This window comes from Taudactylus pleione, unplaced genomic scaffold (genome assembly GCF_031769625.1).
Source record: "Taudactylus pleione unplaced genomic scaffold, aTauple2 ptg000184l, whole genome shotgun sequence".
In the NCBI taxonomy this organism is placed as follows: Eukaryota; Metazoa; Chordata; class Amphibia; order Anura; family Myobatrachidae; genus Taudactylus; species Taudactylus pleione.
Genome location: NW_028284586.1, coordinates 3325843 through 3331102, shown reverse-complemented (window position 1 = coordinate 3331102; position 5260 = coordinate 3325843). Strand labels below are relative to the sequence as shown.

The window sequence follows — 5260 nt, the reverse complement described above, 5'->3', positions numbered from 1 at the left end:
CCTCCCAGTGAGTTGTTTGCGCCTGCTCGTAAGGGTGGTAAGCGAGCGTATTCTTTGTCCTCGCCATCCAGCTCAGACACTGTTAGCTCGGGGGATAGGGGTAGGAAGCGGTCGAGTAGACGCTGTCGCCATTCCCTCCGTAGGTCTAAGAGGTCACAATCCTCTAGTGAGCATATTTCAGTTTCTCCAGGGGCATCTAAGGGTGGCGGGGTGCACTGTGACAATACGGCTGTGCTTAGAGGGCTGCGGCGGAGGATCCATGACAACATTAATAGGGGAAAATATGTCAATGTTTTTACCCTTACGGCAAAAGCTAGGAAGGTACTCAGGGCGGTAAAACGCCACGGGGGTATGGGGGAAGAGACATATTGCTCGTACTTGAATTGGCAGGCGGGTTTCTTTATATTTGCTGCATCTGGAATCCCGCCCACAGGAACACTTTAATGCCATTAGGTATCTTCACTTGATGCATTCAATGTTCCGTTCTGTAAGTATCTCCTCCTGGAGGACATATGATTAGGAATTCCAACGTAAGCAGTCGGGTTCCTCGATCACTGATTTTGGTTGCAAGGACGTGGAGGTCTGGCTGGAGGTGACTCAGCCGGTCCCTGCCCCTTCGGTGCCTCCCCCTAGGCGCCCACAAGCTGCCTTCGAGGGCCCCCCCATCGCTTACTACTGGACGGTGCTATGCCTTCAATGGTTCCAGCTGCACTGCAGGAGCCCGTTGCAGGTTCCGGAATGCTTGCCTTCGATGTGGGGTGCCTTACCCTGCAAAGGATTGCTTCCGTGCCAAGTCTGGTACAGCCCACGGCCATCCAGCTGCCAGTGCCGGATCTATATAAGGCGACATCCCCTATACGCCTGAGTCGCATGCTGTGCTGGCTGTGGCTTTATCCCCATAGGGAGGTGGCTGAGTTTTAGTTTTGGGGTTTTTCACAACGGTTTTCATTTACTTCTTTCTGGCCCTGTGTCTCTTGGTTATCCCAAGAATTTGAAGTCTGCGTCGTAGTTACCACAAGTTGTGCTCGCGAAAGTCATGAAGGAGGTAGAACTGGGACTGATGGCTGGTCTTTTCCTGACCCCCCCTTTGTCGGGCCTGGTTCTCTCACCTGTGGGCATCATCCATAAGAAGGAGTAGAGTAAATTTAGGCTCATTCAGCACCTGTCTTACCTGCATGGATCCTCGGTTAATGACGCTATTCCTTTGGAATTGTGTCACGTGCAGTTAAAGTCCTTCGACCAGGCTTTGGAGCTGGATCAGGCATCTGGCCCTGGGTCCTTGTTGGCTAAGATTGATGTTGAATTGACATTCTGCCTGTTGCCACTACACCCGGATACCTTTAGATTCATGGGTTTTCGTCTGCAGAATGGTTTCTACATAGACAAATGCTTGCCTATGGGCTGTTCCATATCATGCGCCTTTTTTGAGTGTTTCAACACATTCCTCCATTGGTGTGTTATTGCTGGCACAGGAGAGGTCAGGGTGGCCCACTACGTCAATGATTTCCTGTGTATCGGTCCAGCTGATTCCCCTCGCTGCAGTAAGCTACTTTTTTCAATGCAGTCATTGTTTGTGTTTTCAGGGTCCCAGTCACGAGCGAAAAAATGGAGGGTCCAGTGATGCAGCTCTCCTTCCTGGGTATTGAGATCGATACCTTGGCTGGTTGCTGCCGTCTCATATTGGATATGTTGCGAGGGTCTATTGTGTTTGCATTAACCGTGGGTATACTCACCCTGCATCAGATGCAGTCCATGCTTGGACTTTTCCACTTTGCCTGCAGGGTCATTCCTATGGGGAGGATCTTTTGCCGGAAATTGGAAAGGTCTATTGCTAGCATCCTTCGCCCTCATTATTTTGTCCGTTTATCAGCTGAGATCAAGCGCGATTTGCTTGTTTGGAATGTGTTCCTTGCCCAGTTTAATGGTGTAAGTATATGGCCTGTCCCACCGCGCAGTAACACTTAGCTGCAACTATTTACAGGCGCGGCTGGCGCGACTGGCTTTGGAGCTTACCTCAACGGTCTGTGGTGTGCTGCACCTTGGCTGTTGACGTGGGCTGCGGAAGGGTTCACTAACAATATGCTGTTGCTTGAGCTGTTCCCCATTGTAGTTGCTCTAGAACTCTGGGGGGACCGCTTGAGGAACGCTAGCATCACATTTTGGTGTGACAACCAGGATGTAGTGCATGCGATCAATCGTCAGAGTTCATAATCTCTTCCGGTTGTTCGTCTGCTAGCGAGACTGGTGCTGCGTTGCCATGCTGCTGAATGTCCATTTTGTTGCCCGTCATGTGCCAGGTGTACAAAATGCGATGGCGGATGCTTTATCACAATTCAACTGGCACCGGTTTAGGGAGTAAGCTCCCCAGGCTGAGTTGTCTGGTGACCTGTGTCCTCATTATGTTTGGCAGATCGTCAGGCTGGCATGGAGGAACTAGCTTTAAGGGCCATTGCCCCCAGGACTTTGCGCTGTTATCAGGTGGGTTGGCTGGAATGGGAGCGTTTCCATGTGTCGGTGGCCCAGGCAGGTAAGAGCTTGCAGCAAGTCATGCTGGCTTTTATTTGTGATCTGTACTCACAAGGGCGCTTGCTGTGATGTAGAGTATAATGCAGGCGTGTCGTTTATCTCTGGGTTATATAACATGCCCGATCCCTCAAGGTCCTTCTTTGTCTCGTTGGCTTTGAGGGGTTGGTCCAGGTCGACCCCTACAGCAGTCGACTCCAGGCATTCCATTGACATTTCCCTGTTGCATCGCTTGTTGGCTGCGGTCCTTGCAGTTTGTTTTTCACAGGTCGAATGCCTGTTATTTCAGTTGAGTTTTGCCATGGCTTTTTACGGAGCGTTTCGGGTCTGTGAATTAGTTGCCCCTTCTAAGAGGGCTGACCCACCACTCACTGTTGCGGATGTGATTGTACGTCCAGGCGCAGTCCTTTGCCTTATAGGACGCTCCAAGACGGACCAGGCTGGTAGAGGGCGCTAGCTTTCCCTTCATCCATGTTCCATTCCTGCGGTATGTCGAGTGGCGCTGGTGCGCGCCTTCGAACATGTGCGAGGTGAACGAGATGGGGCATGGTTGATGCACAAGGATGGGTCCCCGGTTACGAAATACCAGTTTTGTCATGTCTTGAAGCGTTGCTTGGCATCTTTAGAGCTCGAGGCGGGTAAGTTCGGCACTCACTCATTAAGAAATGGAGCTGCTACAACTGCAGCTTCTGCTGGTTTATCCGACAGGGATATACAATCCCTGGGTCGGTGGCGCTCTGCTGTGTTTCGTCGCTATATTCGTCTGGGTTTATCTGTGTTCCAACATAGCTCACCGGAGGCCTAACCATTCGCCGACATACTGCGGGAGTCTATGAGGAATTTTTATTTTTCCCCCAGGGTCCAATTGGATTCTCAATTACATGAAATGGCGTGATTAATAGTTTACTCCGGGGTTTTTTAGTTTTTGCCTCAAGTCCGGTTGGCTACGTTGTTCCCCTTCCCCTGCCCTTCTTTATGTTATGCTTCCATGTCTTGTTGGTATGGCGTGTGTGTGTTTTGGCTGTTTTGTATGTTTTTTCTTTCCATGTTTACCTTTCTTTTTCACATGTTTTCAGGTGGATTTTATGTTAAGCCGATCTGGGTGTTAGGGCATTCCTATATATTCTGGGCTGCTCGATCCCCATTAGCTTATGATACTAGCAGTTTCTCTCAGCTGCATTTAATTAGGTGGTTAGGTTTTCAGGGGATGTGCTGGGACTCTCTTTTATGTAGGTTTGTCTGCTGTGTGGTCTTATGGGTTGCCTAAGGTGATAGTGTTGCATCTGGGTGGGAATGACTTAGGTAAGCGAACTGCTCTAGATTTGAGCTCTGTTATCATCAGGGACTTTCATTTGATTGCGGAAACTTTGCCTTACTGTAAGTTGGTGTGGTCCTTCATTGTCCCTAGGCGTGTGTGGAGGAATGCTGAGTCTGCTGCGTGACTTGATGTGGCTAGAGAGAAAGTCAATACTGCAGTGGGAGGGTACATGCTAGAGACTGGTGGTGGTGTGGTAGAGCATGTATTAATACAATTTCACGATATTCACTTGTATCGGGGTGATGGTGTGCACCTTAGTTCTGCAGGTGTGGCTATTTTTCTGGAAGGTATTTTCTGCTGGATACGGTGTTTCTGTGTGTAGGTTTGAGGTATGATGGTGGCGCATCAGTTTAGGCCTCGCTTGGCAGAAAAGAACTGCACTTGGTTAGTTATGTTAGTAGTTATGCTTAGTGGGTGCGCTCTCCTTAAAAGTGGAGTAAGGTGCCAGCCAATTGTCCTCTATGGGAAATGGCTATACCACCCGGAAGGGTGCTAAGAAGAAAGGCGAGTTGACCACCAATGCTTGGCTTTTGTGTGTGTGTTTGTTTGTTTGATCTGTTTGTGGTTATTGTCTTGTGCGTTCTTTTTGTGCCGTCACCAATATTAACTTATAGTCAAAATTTTTAGTGTTTGTCAAAAATAAAATTGACAGATTTTAAAACGCCAACACTGTTGTCTGTGTATTTATTTTAGCAGTTAAGTTGCATTATTTATAAGGTATTATAAGGGTACACGAAAACAACATGTTAGTGAGTTTAGTATTCCCGAAGGCTGACAATTAGGCATGAGGGACATTAAACCACGAGTGTTTTGAGTGTTGCCACAATAAGGTGTTGGTTAGCGCCCTTTTAAGTCAAGATGGTCTTAGGCAGCCAATGAATACTCATGGGGGGATAGCCTAGGGGTATTTAAGGGAGAGCTTCATGTAAATCTGTCTGTTTGTTCCAGGTTTTCCCACCCTCGCTCCCTCTTTGTTGTTTGATTGTATGTTTGAGGCTTGTTGTATGTTGCTAGAAAAGAACAGCACTTGGTAAGTTATGTGAGTAATTATGCTTAGTGGGTGCGCTCTCCTTGAAAGAGTAAGGTGCCACATCCGGAAACCACTTTACCATCTGTATTACATATTTTGAGAGATTATGGAAAGATTTCTGGTTTTACCATTAATCATGATAAATCACAGGGTAAGTTACTAGGCTCCCAGGATCACACAACCCCAACCCCCCCCCCCCCCCCCCCTTGGTGTGCAGATGATAGGATTAAATGGACTTCCAATTCTATTAAATATCTTGGAATTTTCCTTCCCAAAAATATACATAATTTATATAGTTTGAACATACAAAAGATAATTAAAGAAGCACTAGGGGAATTGGAGAAAAGGCAACATTTAATGTTATCCTACCTGGGACGGGTACATATATT

At 47.8% G+C, this 5260-nt stretch overlaps 1 pseudogene; it reads left to right on the top strand.

Annotated features, from left to right (window-relative positions):
- Positions 1-2424: 2424 nt before the first annotated feature.
- LOC148519702 (uncharacterized) lies at positions 2425-3328 on the top strand (annotated as a pseudogene).
- The last annotated feature ends 1932 nt before the right edge of the window (positions 3329-5260 follow it).